General features: G+C 35.0%; 1 protein-coding gene across 1 annotated transcript in view; it reads right to left on the minus strand.

The window, feature by feature from the left end:
- Positions 1–18,285, minus strand: part of IL1RAPL1 (interleukin 1 receptor accessory protein like 1) — a 574,062-nt gene that overhangs the window by 443,929 nt on the left and 111,848 nt on the right. The gene's annotated exons all lie outside the window — the stretch shown is intronic.

Raw genomic sequence — 18,285 nt, forward strand, 5'->3', positions numbered from 1 at the left:
AATCACTTCCCCTAATACAAAATACAGAAAATATAAAGTAAAAATGTATCACTGGTCCGATACTAACCATGGCATCTGGATTACAGTAATTCTATCTTCCCACTTTGCAGGTCTGATTTTATTGTACTATTTTATATGCTTTTGTGGTAGTTAGAGCAGTTATGTTACCTAAATATTAGAAAAAAAGGTGATGTAGTAATTTATTGAAATAGGTCATAAAAAGTAGGATACAGTCCATGAATCTCATGTTAAAGGACAGATACTGGTAAACTCACTTGCACTGAATAACACTGTCAAAGAGAACTGTATCAAAACCATTGGACCTTTGCCACTGTCCTTTTTTTTTTTTTTTTTTTTTTTTTCATAATTAGAACTATTGGAGACTAAGAAAAAAGCTGGGAAAGATATTACTGACATTTTATTTTCATTTAGAGCTGGTAAATGCATGGTTGCTCTGTTCCACACATTTATAAATGGAAAATTCTGGTTTTAGATAAAAATAGCATGTGTCTTCCAAAACAGTTTTCACTGGCTTTCATGCTGCTTGCCCTCCCTTCCAATCTTTTATTTATTATCATATGTAAGGAAACCAACAATTTGTTATTATATGTTCATTTGAATGGAGAGGATGCTATCAGTTCACCAGTTCACTACATCTAACTATTTTGTTAAGCATTTGGTATAAATTGGTTTTTTCTTTAAAGCATTCCAGCTGTTTAACGAGGACCAAAAAGGCAAGACAAACACAGTTGTATCTAAAATATGGGAGATAAATTTGCTTTTTGGAAGTTCCAGCCTCTCTTCTTGACTTTAAGAGCTGACTACACAGATAACTTAGAAGATATAACTAACTTCTAAATAGCTCAGTTCAGGGGAGATATTTTGCAGTTACTGTATGAGAGTTTTCAGCTGTCTTTAGGGAGTTTCCTATATGGATGAACACATTTGCTGTTAAAATAGCGTGACTGGCAATAAAAAGTAGTGCTGCCAGATACAGTAGATCTCTTTTTATATATTTATGATATTTGGCAAACATACTGTTCTTAAAATCCTGAGTGCATCTATCTCCCTTTGAAGTGACTGAAAGCTAACAATTCCTAGGATCAGTACAGTCAGTACACCCTATTCCTCTAGAGAATTATTTTTTTTAGTGAGGAATATGCATTTGCTAGTCATGCTCTCAGTGCACACACGCATCCTCTGCCCTTACCTAAGCAGAGAGAAGGCTTCTGCTCAGCTCCCCGCCTCAGATCCTAACAACAAAGGGAGCCCAATTTCATAACTACTGGGATTGACTCATGACTTTGTGGTGTCCTTTCACTTACAGGAACGTAAACGTCAACTACAAAACTGCATACAACCCCACAAAAAAGATGAAAACCGAGTCCCATTGCGCTCAAGGGTCGTTTTCAAAAGATTTCTTCTCTCCTACATGCAGTTTGTCACTTTCAAAAACTGTGAGGACAGTCTTACTGATGAATGTTGTGTTAAAAGCTTGTCTTCTGTACACTAGATAAGCTTTAAATTTAGGATATAAAAGATATACTAGAGGCTCTTAAACAACTGGCTGCAGTGTATATATATATATATGTGTGTGTGTGTGTGTGTGTGTGTATCTGTATATCCCATGAGGTGGAGAGTTGCCTCTTGGGCCACTAGATCCCAAGCCATTTGTCAATGTGAAGGAAGCTCATAATTCAAAACTTCGTTTGTGTATGAGCAAAAAACCCTTCATAGTTTTCAGTTCCTGAATCTCTGAGGATGAAGAATACAGCAGAAATCTTAATAACCTTACATACAAAATACTAGATTCTCTGAATCAATACAATATCTTCTGAGATCAGTAAAAGTGTAGCACGATGTCCACAGTTGATCATTAGAGTTATAAACTCAGTTATGAAGAAACAGAATTCAAGTGCCACAGGAGGCAGACTCTAAGGAACTAAAATATTTGTTTTCATTTGACTTTAAAATGGCCCTTTCTCAACCAACACACAGTATGTAAATGCTTTTCTTAGTGTTTTACAGAAAAAGCACTTTCCAAAACCTTCCTGCCTTTTCTAAAACCTTTATGTCTGAAATAATCTTTTAAAAAAAAGTCAGTCAAGTAGTAGTCATTAATCTAAGTATGATGCTCACAGCTTGGTTTATCTTATTATTAATAACTTAAATTAATTTTAGATCAAAAAATTAAGGGTACAAGACATATCTTTTAAAACAGGACATGTAATTTCAAAAGATACAAGATGCAAAATACTTCATTATATCCTGAATGTATACTTAAAGACATAACTAGCTGATGTGAATCTGTAAACTGATGACTAAGCAGGTGGTGGACATGACTTTCAAATGAAAGATCCATTCTTGCTTACCAAAGTAAAAGAAATACTGTTACCTCAAGAGGCAGTGTTTCATCAAAATGCTACTTGAAAAGGCAGTGTTTCATTTACAGAGTTCAGATTTTAGAGAGCAAGTTTGTGCAAGAACTATGCTATATCTAATTATTGGTATTGGCAGCAAGCATAATAGATTACTGGTATTTTTTCATAACAGATAATTTATTATCAACTAATCTAATTTTGTTTAACCTTTCTTTTCACATGAAGTTATTTTCTTTTTCACACTGGCAACAATTGCTACTAGTCTCCACTCCTCAGTGCTGAACTATCTGAATATCTTACTATTTAACTCTTACAAGTCTCCTGACTGAAGCTGCATTTGTTGATGTCTAATTATGCTAAAGACATAACACAAAGGGGTTTGCTTGTTCTTTTAGGATTTGGAACTTTTTAATGTTTTTTTGGGTTTTTTTTCATTGTAGCAAATACTAGAAAACTACTGTATTACAGATATAGCCAAAGGTCTGCATGAATCCACCAAGGACATTCTGCAAAAGAAAGACAGACTAATTCTTAGATATCTTTGTTTAAAAGTCTTTTTTTTTTTTTTTTTTTTTTTTTTCTTTGAGTAATATGTCTGTAATAGGTTGTCATAGACAAACAAGGTTTTTGAAAGCTGAATCAAATTCATTGACAGGTAGAAATTACATTTGTGACCCTATCTCAAGACTAATCCTTTCCTAAGACAGTTCCTTCGCTTCCTTCTCTTATCTTTTAGCTTCTTATGCAGCTCTTGTTGCTTGCATAGTATTGATTTCTTGCACCCAAGGTTTCACAGTCCTGCAATAAAACTATTTTTTAAAACTTTCTGAAAGTTTGCCATCTTGACTTTTCCTCATTGCCCTCTAAACATTAATCATTAAGTCCTTAAGCCCTTAAGCAAGGTTCATATATATATATTCAGACAGAATTCTAGTTCCTTCAGACTTTATCTATCCCTGTCTAAGATATTATTTGCTGTCCCAAATGATCACAGCCAAAACATAAGATCTTGTCAACTCTTCCTCTTTCCATGTCTTTGGATGATTCTTCTCCATGGTTTTATGAATGTCAAAGTCAGACAAACCAGGACTTAAAGAAGTTGACAATGCTGTTTTCAACTAAATACTATTCTTTTTTTAAATACTGACATATGATAAATATCATCCCTAGATATATGTCAGTATCTCAAAGCTTGAGAATATTTTGGTGCTAAAAAATCCCAGTGGATATATTTAAACTGTGCTAGAATAAAGACTGCTTGAAGGATAGTTGAATATGGCTGACATTTCTGAATCTTGGATGGTTTTTTACACTTTGCTTGTGAGAGATATAAATTCCCAAGAAAGTCTTAAATTGAGTTAGCGTCTCCTTTTTCTCCCTACTTTTACTTCCCATGATTACTCCTTTACTTCCATGATTTACTACTCCTCCTAATTCCTTATATTTCCCTGTTAAGAAGTTTTGTTAAGTTTAAATGTCACATATGAAGGCTCCTTCAAGTTAATATATGTTTATCTCCCATTACTCACTTTGGTTCCAGAACCTTAGAAAGCTGAATTAGAATTCTTAAAAGGTAAAATTAGAATTATACCAGGTCATGAACTGCACTATCCCTGGGTAAGGAAAGAATTTACTCTTACCACAGATACTTTTATAAATATGCTTTATCTATGGTTATTATGTTAAGAAGTTTGAATTAACTGTTTGTTGTTTTTTTTAAGTAGTTATGCCTTGAATATGCTCCTGTAGAAAGCAGAGGTTACTTGTTAATTTTCAAAGGAATTATGATGAACAAAGGAAAGTAATGTGAAACTCATAACTAGCAAGGTGAGTGAAGAAATTTATTTTAATTTCAGGACATAAGAGCTAGACCTTAATTTGATAAACTAGAAAATACAAGATAGGGTTGTATAGGGAGTTCTCAAAGAGCACTGAAGTTGAATGTTCAGCTGTTTCCATCTGCTTTATTTACTTGGCTTCATTAGTAATTAATCCTCTTAACTTTTTAAAGAGAAAGCAAAATCTAAGTACAAAATCTCCTAAACCTAGTAAAAAAACTCATGAAAAGTGCCATATGAAAACATCCACCCAATTTGGAGCTAGGTTTTTGCACACAAAAGTGAGAGGATAATCACTTACTTGAGAACTACAGCTGTATTTATTTGTCCTTACAGATTTTTCACAAATGAGATTTACATTTATAACAGCTTTTGACAATGTGCTATCTGTACTGTAACACTACACAGATCATTAGCATTCATTTTTAGCCACAAACACAAGTCATATTGCTGACTATATCAAAACCTGTAAAGGAAATTAATTAGTAACACTGGCAGTTGTGTGATATCTTATTGTCATTCATCAAACAGCTTTATTTTGGTTTAAAACAAAAGAACTACAGGGAGTTTTTCCTCCATCATGCTTCCTTTGCAATCTCATGCAAGGACAAACCCACACAGACATAAACCCAAAATATGGTCTTATTAAATGAAAATGAATCGATCTGAAACATTTCTCTGCTCAAAAAGATAATATTTTAGTGATTTGGGAAAAATAAATAAACAAACAAACAGAAAACACAACAGAGTAATTGCTAATCCAGCAATGCAAGATGATGCACATTTTAGAAATAAGCTACTTCAGCTGATAAATTGTTAATCCTAAATTTCTTTTGAAGTAACATTTCCAGGAGTTTTTATTATCTGTACATAAACTCCAGTAATATAGCCTGACTGAATTACGACTATTAAAATCAGGAATTTTTTTCTGAATCCATTAGAAAGGTTTCCATCTGCTTTGGTTACTTGGATTCATTAGCAATTTATCATCTCACCTTTTGAAACACAAAGCTAAATCAAAGTCCAAATTATTCTAAATCTCATCAAGTAACTCAGTGGTTTTACTGTCAAAGAAAACCCAGACAGGTTGTAAAGTGAGTCTCTGAGGTTTAACATGAAGACAGGAAAATAAAACTATGCAAATATAAGAAATCAACACTTACAGATGCTGCAGTATATGCTGCTTGTAAGAACTCACAACTGGTGCTGAAGTCACAAATCTCTTTTACTTGGAGAAGAATAATCTTGTTTAACTAGAATGACAGAAGCTTCTAGCACAAAGCAGTCACAGGTGGCATTATTAACCAGTGGTTAATTGTGTTGGTGGTCAGGAGACTCTGAATAAAAATCTGATTCACCTGCCTAAGCATATGCATCTGTTGCAAGATGAGAGATATCCCTCATTGGAGTCAGGTGTTGCTCCCAGAGAAGTGTCATTCTCTGCAGGCTCTGTGTCACACACCTTGGCATCAGGATGCCTCAGATACCCCAGCAAGCCTCCAATGGCAATGAGTAGCTATATGGAAATGTTACACCTAATCTTACTCCAGGAAGTGGGCTGAGGCAGAGAGTGACATTAGTACTCAACGTGCCCACTTCTGAAGGGGGAATTGCTCTTTAAAAGCACTGATTTTATATAGCAGGTCTCAGTTTCTTTTAAAGAAATTCTGAACACATGGCAGAGCTGTAGTTACTTGTGGAGACATGAAGATGGGTATCTTGTTCTTGAATGGTATCCTTGCCTCAGACATGCAATGTCTCAGCAGCCTGCCTAGAGTCCCCAGAATAAATGCCAGAATAAATGAATCTTAAATGCAGTAAACATTAATGCAATATTTGCAAAGACGTGCCAAAAAATATCTGAAACTATATCAATTGGAATTTCTATTAATACTGAGTATGAAAGCCTAAGTGAAATTATCAGAAAATTAAAGGCTCCAAGAATAAATTATTTCCAGACTATGGAAGAAAGATCTGTTGCGACTTATTAGTGTAATGGTTCAATTGTTAAGGAGCTAGGAAAAATTAATTTTTTTGAGGTAGAAAAAGAAGTGTTATTTTCTTATATTTATCTTCAGAAGTCTTTCAAAATGCAAGCATTTTAAGTTTGAAATGTCAAAAGTAGATTCTCCAGTGCCTTTTTCTCTCCTTATGAAGGAGACAACAGAAGTTGTATTTACCATTTTAAACTTAAAGAGCAACTTAATCTTGAAATATCACATCAGAAGTTCATTACAGAAGCTCAATTTCAAAAAACCATTCTTGCTGCTATGTATCACTAACACTTCTCAAAATACCTGTCTTCTCTTCAAAAAAAGGAAAAACTCTTTCTTCTAATGAGCAGAAAAACATAGGCTACACACAAAATTAATCTGATACAAAGCCGAATAGTGCATTCCTAGCTAAACTTCAGGTTATGACAGAAAAGCAATAATTTGGTGAGAATATATCAGTGCCTAAAACAAGTATCTCCACGTTGAGATAGAACTTTCAAGAGCTTTCCCTCTGTGGTGCTAAGAAAAAATTTCTGCAACATTTCATACAAAAATGTAAGTATTTTTGTTTGCCTAGCAGTTGATACTCCAGTAAGAAGAGCTTTACATTGTTCAAAAATGTGTACTTACACACAGTCAGAAAAATATCTGCTCCAATTATTTTTTCTTTATGATTAGCATAATAGTTCCATAACTAACAGACTAATATTTGAGGTTTCATCACATTAAACATCTGATTTCTCTCAGGTAGCTGTTGTATTTTATACAGTGGGAAAAAATAACAAAACATTGCCTTACGAATCTTTATTTTACCACACTGTGCACCTTCTCTAATTTCATTATGACCTGTCAGTGTGCAAAGAATAAAACCATACTTCTTAGGACAAGTATTGCCTATGGGATGTGACCTACCCCCATTTTTACTTTGAGTTTTGTCACTGTGTGTAATTTTCAATATTGGACTGGGACTTCTCATAGTAAAGGACTAAATATGTGATCTGGCACAGTGGCATTATACTGGCTTATTTTCAAAGATGAATATCTTGAATTCTATTTAAAATGAAATGATGTTCCATAGCAATATATAACAGCGTTCTACTGGACAGATGAAGGAAAACACAGGCATCCATCACAAAGAGATCTGACTGCTTAAAGAGAAAAGGAAAAGCAGCACTGATCCATGGATTTATGTCCACTAGTCCAAAAGCAGCAGTGGTTTTGCTTGTCCCAGGCTTAGAATTTGAGTTATTCCTAAAACTAAATTATGAAGTGGAATCAAGATCCAGTGCTTTCTAAGCCCAAAGTACTTCACTGTCCCCATATATCTGCAGTTTCTCATGAATTCCTCCAGTACATCTGTCTCTTTATTATTGAGAGAAGAGAGGAGGAGAGGCCAAAAGATATTATTCTCACAAAAGTTATTTTTAATTTTTCTACTCGAAATCACTACAATTCTAAACATTAAAAAAGGGCAGACTGAGACTATATTCTGCTGCAGCTCTGCAGAGGAAAAACCCAGTGAAGAGGCACTGTCATGATACACCATAGCATGAATTCAGAATTGATTATCTTTACTTGCTGGAGAAGAGCACATTTTTAGACAAAGCTCCGTTCATGTCCCATAGCTATTTAGGTTCTGTAGGAGGAAATGTTGACAGTCTCTCTCTTAAGCCTTCTTGTAGCTAATACTGCAGCCACTGCCAACTTGGCATTCCTAGGCTTCTATTGGGCCTTGGATTTGTAAAGCCCAACAAACTGAGAAAAATACTTGTCTCACAGCAACTACATGATTTTCTCTTGAGAGATAAGTATTATGAAATATATGTGGCTTTAGTGCTTAACACTTTCTAAGATATAAATAGGCCATGAATGTATGGACTTACAGTGATTAAAATCTGTACTTAAAAATACATCTTTATGTTGTAAAAATCAATTTTGTATCTTTTAATATCTCTGTTATAAAAAAAAATTGCAGTGACTCTCAATCAGTGAAGAAATTTGTACCATTTCAAGATGCTAAACTATTTATTGTTTTAAATAAATTTACAATTAACATTCTAGCAGAGTTTATACAGTAGTACTAGACAAATGAGACCTTAAAAAACAGAACAGGTAAATCCAGATTATATTGAAAGTTTTAAACATTAATCAATAGTAGAAATACAGTGTACAAATATTGCAACTAGCAGCCAGCATACTGCATGCATTTTTAAGCTCCAGAACATTTAAGTATTTGGCATCTTGTAAAGGCACAAAATTCATGTAGAAGCAGAAAGTGGGAAGAAATTACTGATCATTTTTTTCTGCAGAATTTACTAGCTATTTTTGGATACTCTTTTGTCTCATGAAAGATCTGTTCAATCTGTATTTAACACATTTTCCAAGGGTATAGAAGAACAGAGAAATGGCTGTGCTGAATCTGATCAGAAGCCCATCAAGCCCAATTTCCTTCCTGACAGCAGATGCCTAACTAAGAAAAAAAGACACCAGAGCAGGGTACATGTCAGCACTCTTCAAGCCTCCAGCTCTGCTCTTCTGTAAGGAAAACTCTGTCTCAGGTTTCATGAGAAAACATTGCCTATTGTACAGGGAAAGGAAAATAGTGAGCAAAAGTAGTGGTTTCTTGACTTTGCACATTGGAACAGTGTTACGTCTGTAGGTTTCATTTACCTGTAAAAATCCTGGAGAGAGGCTGCAGCAACAAGGGAGGAGAATAACAGTGCTCTTAAATGTGAAGATCCTTGTGGCTTTCCAGGTACTGCATGCTCATTCAAATGAACTTTTAATGTATTACAACACTCCTGCTGAAACAGGTTGGAATGGACATAAAACAAATCACTGAAAACTTTGACATATGGTTAAGCTGCTGATCCTGGTATTCCAGTAAAAACTAAGATGCAAATCTAATACTATGCTGTATTTTCAGCTAAGAAACTGTTGTTCTAAAGTGCTGCTATCCAGAGAGTAAAACAGCTTTCTGAAATGCTTACCACTTCACAGAAACATTTTCAGCTACACTGTACTCAAGGTCTTCTCAGATCATAGAATCCTGTGCTACTGATACACCTCATAGTCTTTGCTTTTTTATTCATTTTTGTTAAAGATGCTATTACTATAAAACCAAGATCAAGCTTTAGGTACAATGGGCCCTGTATTTTGCATACAAATATCAGCTGCTCCTTTTACATGACTTTCTTTGTTCAAATTGAAAACCATTACTCGCAAGAATTGACCTTCATATGTACATCTCTATTCTCAGCAACATTGCTGTTTAAAAATTTAAAATGGCAATGATTTGTGAACAGCAACAGTCATTGGAATTGATAAAGAAAATTCCCTCTTTACTAGATTTGTAACTGCTCCTATCTCTTTGCATAAGCTTGATGGTCTTTCTCCCAGGTATTAGATGCATCTGTCACATTTGTAGCACTTAGGAGGCAGGAGAAAAAGGCAGCTTGTCATCCCCTAAACTAGGCACCTGAATTAGGAAGCTAAACTGAATCATCCACTTCCATCACTGCCACCATGGTAGTGATTTGTAGTGAAATGAGGCAACCAGGTGCCATTAATTCCCAGGGAGTGGCATGAGCTCGTGTTAAGCCCACCTGTGCCTGATTAGGGCGGGCCCCCACTGCACATGAGCAGGACCAGGGGGCCAATAAAAAAGGTGAGTCCTGAAGCAGAGGCTCAGCTCAGTCCTGAGCATGCCTGCAGAGAGGTCAGTTGCTTCTTTCAGCACTGTGCTACATTTATTGCTCCACTAGCGCTCATTGCCATCAGGGTGAGGCTTTAAGGAGTCTCAAATCCGGGGCCCCAGGTATTGCTCGGGGTGTGTCTACTGTGTGCTTACCTGGCTGTGCCACTCAAGCCTCACCCTGATGGCTATGAGCTCTAGTGGAGCAATAAAGGTAGTGCAGTGCTGAAAGCAGCACTTAAAGCCAAGCATGCCAAGATTGTGAGTTCCAGTGTGAGCTGAGTTTGTGAGTTTGAGCCTCACCTTTTATTGGCCCCCTGGTCCTGCTCATGCGCAGTGGGGGCCCGACCTAATTAGGCACAGGTGGGCTTGACACAAGCTCATGCCACTCCCTGGCAATTAGTGGCACCTGGTTGCCTCATTTCACTACAGTGATTCTATTGTTTTTTATTGTAGTAACCAAGTGCCCCGTTTTGCAAGGCCGATGTCCAAGCTCTCCCCTGCCCCGCTCCTGGCTGGGCCCTCCAGAGGTGCTGTGGCTGTGGCTGTGGGGAGGAGAGGGTGGGTCAGGTGACCCACACGGACCAATCACAGCATTCCTATCTGGGGCACCCACAGCAAAATGGTTCCTCAGGGAGCCTGGCCCTGGGCCCCTAGGTTGTGTTGGGTTGGATTGGCTTGGGCTGGGGGTCTCTTTGTTCTGTTACTGCTCCTGTATCCTGGTTCCTTGATGGAGAAGAACATCAAGACAGGTCTTCTCCTGCCTCCTTCCAAATAGGACCATCTCATCTGCTCCAAGTTGTTTTCTTTTTGCTTTTTATGCTGTCACTGGGACTCCCATCAGCTGATGAGTCCAGTTTGGGGCTTTTCTGGTTGGGAAGCAATTTCCAAGTGTGGATTCCAAATGTATATATTTGTATATATGGCATTTATATAAATTAAAATATATTTATATTATATAAATGTTTATATATTGCTTATATTATTTCATTAAACCTATGCTAGGTTTTTTTCCATCCTTTAATTCTCTTGCTTATTCTCCATTTTTTCATCCCCTGGGAGAGTAGTTGAGGGTTAACAGAATGAATCCATCACTTGGTTATTGCCTAAAACTGTGACATGAAGAGTGGGGTAGTGAGATTACGTAATACTGAAACCTGCTTAAATGACCAAGATGATGCTGAATAGACTGTGAAGTCCCCTGCATCGTACATTCCATTAATGTTTCTATGCACTCAATCTTGCTCAGTTTTTCACATACTTGTTTACAGAAGATGATAGGCATAAATAAATAGGAAGGAGCAATTCAGCACCTACACTATTCTAAAATGGTAGTTAATACTCTGTAAATTTAGCTTTATATATATATATATACATGCATATGTGATGATTATGTTCAGTCACACAAAATTATCTGATGAAATAGTTATGTCAGTGTTTCTAATGAATGCTTTCATGTGGAATCAACTCTCCACAGACTGTACTTACATTTAGAAATGGTTTCTTCATCACCTTGTCTCCTAACTAAAACTAATTTAAGAATTCCTATGTTCCAAGAACCTTGTAGACTGTCGATAATACAGCAGAGAGTTTTCTTAATGTTTGCCTAATGCTATAATTGTGTTTATTGCTTGTGTGTGGGCAGGAACAGGTTTAATTGTAAAAATAAAAATATACAGCTTTTAGCAGATTGCTATGTAAATTCATTAAAGAAAAAATAAAATTTAATTCAAACACTCTTAAAATTATAAAACCTGAGTTTCCTATAAATACATTATTTACTGTAAATCTTCACATCCAGTAGAAATTGGTACTGACAGTAAAATAGTTTGTGTTGTGCAGCTGACATCTATGATGTATGCCTTTTTGCAGGTATTAGTTTAGGCTGGTTCTAGTCTAACTTCACGGGCTGAACACAAAATCATGACTGGAGATCTGGTTTAGTTTCATGCAAAAAGAAGCCCATCTGTTCATTCCAAGGCTTTCCACAGATATAAGTATAGTTAGTAGGGAAAACAAGGACACTCACTTAACAGTTCTCTCCTAACTTGGACTGAACCAATAAGGTAAATGCAGACTAATTAATGTGACAACTCCTATATTTATTGCTGCTTTAGTACTACTGTAAAATGAAATGTCCTCACTAAGTAATTTCATTTAGTTGTGGTATTCTTTTAATGAAAGGGGAATTATTCTAGCAAGTTACAGTTTGCAACATTTGGTTAAACTCTTGGCTATTGAGTAAACATCATCTGCTTCAAGAGTAAATAAGATCAAGACTTCATAAATCTGGATTATCTGAAGGCTTGCAAATTTGGGAAGAAAAAAATGCAACCATTTTGAAAAAATATGTTGAACTGTATTTGTAATCAGAATCCTGCCTTTAAGCAGCAATCATTCAAACATGAGACTAAATGAGGACAGTATATAATAAGACTAGTTTTTCACTTACAGGTTAAGAAAAGGAAGTTTAAATTTTTTTAGAACAATTGCTGAAACCAATTATCTCTTTTCAAATCCACATATGAAACACTGAAATGCTGATATTCTCCTGAATAATATTACTAAATATTCTGGAATAGTCTCTTTCAGTCAAGCATCTGTCCCAAGGCATATTCCCATATTCCCATGATGTCCTGTCCTCCCCAAGACATATCCATGCTGTCAGTTAAGCTGTGTGGGCCTCTAATGCTGCACACATGGCTTAAAAATGGAAAGAGTAATTTGGTGTTCTCTTTTTTATTCTACTGCAAAATAAGATCCAACCCCTCATATTCTTGTACTAAGCAAAATGACTGCTGGATAAAATCTTTAAATGGCCAGCTCAGCAAGACAGACCAAATTACTGTCCAAACATTTTTTTGCATCCTGAAGCCACATCAAAGACCTAAGAAAATGTTTACACTCATAATTTTCTGTTTATTTTTTACAACTTTAGGATATGTTCTTTAAGCAATTTTAGCACAGTCTTATGTAATCAAATATGTGAGTTTGTCTGGGAAGGGGGAGAAAAATAGACCTATTTTCCTGTTTTGTAATATTCCACTGAACAGACAGTACCTGTTGGTAGCACTGAGAGAGACAAGCATTTTTGCAGGTAAAATGAGGATCCTGTTTCTTCTCTCTGTCTAGGAAATTTTGAATGGCATGTAATTAAATGTCAACTGGAGGGATGGAGAACTGAGAGCAGTTCCTTTTTATTTGACTGTGAAACATTTCAATTGTTTACAAGTCAACGTATCATTTGGGGTAACTGATACCAAGGCAAAAAAAAGTTATTGGCTATTGTAATTCTCATGATACCATGAAACTGTGCAATTTAGAATGTTAGGAGGCTTTCAGATGAAAACAGATTTCACTAAACCCAGAGACTGAGAGACACAGAGTCCCCAGTGAGTTAGGAGCTTTTATCAGTGCTATTTAGGATGTCTGCAATGGAGCAGCCAAGTGTCTAGAAATTTAATATTTGACATCTATTTTGACACATCCTGAAGTGCAGCCATAGTGGACTTCCCAACTGCATGCTATGTGCTGGTAAGGCCTTTCTCTCAGCCTGATAAACTAAGACACTGAAGTCAAGATATTTAAAACCTTGACACACCCAGAGTTTGGGAAGTCTTGCCACAAAAGATTCCCTGCTCTATCCTTTCTTTTTTCACTTTGGTTATGGCAAAAAAAGCACAATCAGATATTTCCATAAACAATTTCCCCTTATAGAACAAGGATGCTCAATCACAGTATTAAAGTAGAAGAGGTAGCATGAGACTGCTCTGTACAATTAACTGAAGTATTCTTTTTTTCCTCATAAAATAGTTTACACTGCATAAAATTTGCTGTCTGCAGCTCTGGAATACAATACATTAAGACTGTGATGTGAAGCATCTGGTTTGTTTTATTCTATTTAACTAGTGAAAGTACTAATACTATTATACAGTTTAAATAAAATGTAGTAAATGGACATAAATATTACAAAGATAGTGCACACAGTAAAACATTCACAAAGAAATTTTCCTGGAAACTTACATGTTCCATTTCCTAGTAATATTAATCTGCAAGAATTTTTTTCCATAATACAAATACATCATTTGTACACATGCATATATCTTTTGACAGAACTCCTTTCTACTTATTCAACCATCTTGCTGGCAGAAGACATATATGTGACTCATTGTTAATTGGTAAAAAAGTATTTAATATAACTCTATTTGACAGACAGATTATATCTAGGGGGAAATTACCACATACTAACACTATCATAAACTGTAACAAAATGCCAAAGTGAAAGTTTATTTTTCTACAGTGCTGAATTATTTTTTCTGGCTAGTATCTGTATTATATGCAAGATATTATACTTCTATATTAGACTGTTATTTAAAGAGAGATAAGAGATGCATGAAATTTTACAAGGAAGAGCCATGTATATTATATTGGTAGGAGGGAAAAAAAAAGGAAAAGAAAGAGGAAAAAAAAAAAACAACCAGCACTTTTTATCTGGTCTGAAAATGTCTTAATAGCAGTCCTGATAATTACGCCATCTTCCAAAGCCATATGAAATATTGTTCTCAGAAATTTCTTTTTCATATAAGTGGTTATTCCCCTTGTGCAAGGCAGCTATGATGCATATCTTTTGGATGCATTGAATAGCTTCTTTAGTTTCATGCTGTTTAATTCTTTTCATTTTCATCTTAGACCTATACAGATGAAGAACTTCTTTTTAGAGTAGTCTGACTTGTACTATATTTTCTTTTATATGTTATTATATGATCATAGGGTTTTCTTTGAATTTGTATGATATGACTTAAGAGCCCCAAATGCTAAGTCATATGCAGGAATTGTGTGAGAAAATAATTTGGCTTTTTTTTTTTTTGGTTTGGTTCGGTTGTGAGGTTTTTTTTTTTGTGAGATCATATTTGCCTTCCAAGTGGCTGACTATTTGGCATAGTTCTGAAACAGGCAATTGCTAGAAAGCCTATTTATGTCTTTAAACTCAGTCACCTTATGTGCTAGCAGTAATTGATAAGCAATCTAGTGATCCTATTTCATTCCAGGCAGTCGAATTCTTATGAGTGACTTCAACTGGAAATGGATTGAATGCGTAATAAACATTCTGTAGGAACAGATGTTACATGCACCATTGAAAGTTATATAATGTTCTACCCACACACAGCTACTAATACAGAAGTTTACAGAACATTACAATCCAGTGTTTTTGGCCACAGTATTTAGAAAAATGTCACAGAGAGTTAAAAAAAAACAAAGTCATTTTTTATTGCAGGTGTGTAATGCGAAAACCTTACATCATTTCTCTCCGTTTTCATGCATTGTACTCTGTTCTAGTACCTAATAAAAATGATATTGCTCTGAAAATGTTAAATGAAGACATTCAGTACTTCAGTTTTTATTTGCGTAGAAAAAATTAAGAGCTTGATGCTCTGTTTCTTTCCATTTGCAGATGCATAAAGCAGTCACTTTAGAAAATGAACTCTGTTAAATTTATAGCTGGTGTGTTCTCATTTAGTCTGATCTCTGCTTGTTCAGCGTAACATGCTGCCTGTACAGACTGTCTACACAAACAAATTCTATCATAGCTAAGGAAGAAAAGGAAAATCCTCCCTTTAAATGTTAGTATACTTTATAGAAATATAATAGTTGATATTTGCATAATAAAAGTATCATAATAAATAAAATAAGTAAAATTATCATGTAATATCTTTTAGTAGCTGAGCACCTGGACGAAGAATTTGGGGTTTTTTTCATAACAGATTGATGACAATGTGTACCTTTTTTATTAACTAGGATGTAATTAATTATGAAAAAATCATTCAATAGCCAGATAGTATAGTGTACCTTCAAATATCTTTTTTTTCTCAGATAAAATAAATTGCAAGCTTACATGAGCTGTAATCCTTGGAAACTCATTTTATAGTTCTATATTGTGGCTCTGGAAAACTATCTTCATGAACTGATTAAGCTATCTGGATGTTGGATGTCAATGGTTAATGTGCAAAACAAAGTTTTTCTACCAGTCTCAGAATGTGAAGGAAGTTTATACGCAAAATGGTTTTAATTGGTACCTAATGAGCACCTCTGAAGAACTTCTGTCTTTTAGATGATTTTTGCACACTGGAATGGTCACCTTGCCAGAATGGATGTCTAAATATACTCATCAGGCAGCAATTACATTTCAAAATAATGCCACTGGATGGATTAAAAGCAGGTATTAGTACAAATGTCCTTAGACCACTGTTGCATGAAGATAAAAAGCTCAGCAAACATTAGGTATGTAATTGGCTTGAACTTCAAAGTGTTCTGACTCCTTTCTGTGTGCCTCTATACAATTAAGAACTCATATTCCTACAATTCTTCTTCTCATATAATAGGTTTCTCTCAGCATCTGTGACTCAGGCCCTAGCTAAAATTACATTTCCTTCTTTATGCCCCAAGCACTCTAAACAGTCTTGGAATCTTCCTCCTTCAAAAGAAAAACCAGCAACCCCAAAACCAAGCTTCAAGATCTGATTGGGACAGCAGATCTGATAAGAAGCAGATATCTTCTCACTAGCAAAAAATGTAAATCAGAGGAAATCTGGCCCTCAGTATAAAACCAGACTTTTTTTATTCATTTGAAAACTAATGATGTACTCAACGTTCTGATGACTCACTTATATGAGTCAAAAAATATAGTTTAATTTTTTTCATTTCCTTTGCAATTAAACGTGTCAAAAGATTACAATCTAGATTCAACATGTGGGTAGAAGAGAAGGTTGAATTGCTTTCTCTGAATTGATCATAGCTAAAAACACAATTCCAAAACAAAGAAGAAAAGATTTGACTATTCCAGCTAGAAGACAAAATGCTTGATTTTTTCTTAGAGAATATAGACTATGAAATACATCCTGTCATATCCTTATATTATGTATCATAGAAGATGTAGAAGGTGACCATAGAGTTCTAGATATACAACCAAGTTAGTCAGGCCCTTTTTCTCATCAAGATATTCACCTGAGGAGTATTTCTCTTTGTTTAAAAAAAAGCTACAATAACAACAAAACACAACTTTCTGAACCATGGAATTACAGCCTTATAAAATAAAATGTTCTGATGCATGAGTTCTTATTATTTTCCACATTTTTTAATCTAAACTACATTATAAAAGCATGATCAGTTTCTGTCAACGTATAGAAGGGATGCTTGACTGGGAATGAAAGGGAATATTTGGTATATTTTTTCTTTTCCTTTCAATAGACCTTGTTTCTGTAATAACTAAGTTGAAGTATCATAACCATTAAAGCATTAAAATAATTCTCTAATTTTGGCAAATATCCACACTAACTAATCTATGAACACTGCAACCAATTATTTTTTTTTTCTCCACTTAGCTTTATATTTTTGAAATCTGTAACAATCAGGCAATGCTTGATTAAAAATACAATATTTAATAGATGAATTATCACCACATCTGTGCTCTTACATAATCACAATTATTTAAGCCTAGGAAAAATGCATGACAAATGGCAGTGCACTATGCATATTCTAAGTAGTGACATAAAAAAATCTAATTTGATTTTAAATGGCATTTGATAAGTTTAGGAGAAAATATATACAGCTGTAGCAATCTGAACTTGATGAGCCCTTTGGAAGGGGTTTTAAATCAACTTTGACTTTTTGTCCCTGTATATTTCTCTTCCACAAAGCTAGTTAAACCCAATATAACAATAAAGCACTAGAGATTTGGGGTGATGTCAAGCAAAGTATCAAGAATGCTGGAAAAGTGAACCCTTAAAATCTTACAGTTCTCTAAGAGGGACTTAATTAAAATTTGTTTCATTGGGGTTTAGTGGTTTCTAGTTCGTTCAACAGAAAGAGGAGGCAACACCTTAAGGTTAAAGGAAGAAGAGGAACTCTACAAGTGTATGCAAACATCCACTGCCTCCTTTGGGCTCCAAACAAGAAGATGAATGTTGAATCATATTCATAATTTCTTTTCTGAATTTCCTTTACTTTTGTGAGGAACATACTGTACATGTTTTTGTAACTTATCTGTGAAACAGCATCCCCATGCCTCCAGTATACCAAATTGATGTCCAAATTCTGTTTTACTTAGTTTAAATATAAACACACAGACTGTATTTTAAATGGTCTTACACCATATTTTTTTAAGAGTAGCATTATTGATGCAGGCTTTTAGCATGAGGTAAGTGCTTCTGCTTTTAAGAAAATAAATTTTGAATGTAAAAAAGCCATGCACAAAGACTATCTCATACTTCTCATAGTTTGGAAGGCTGAATTTTGGCAATATGTTTGGATTACAAAATGAATAACTTCTAGACTGAAAATGTCTCACAGAAGTTCAGAAAATCATTTGACAAGAACGGACT

The sequence above is a fragment of the Calypte anna genome, chromosome 1, assembly GCF_003957555.1.
Source record: "Calypte anna isolate BGI_N300 chromosome 1, bCalAnn1_v1.p, whole genome shotgun sequence".
NCBI classification, from domain to species: Eukaryota; Metazoa; Chordata; class Aves; order Apodiformes; family Trochilidae; genus Calypte; species Calypte anna.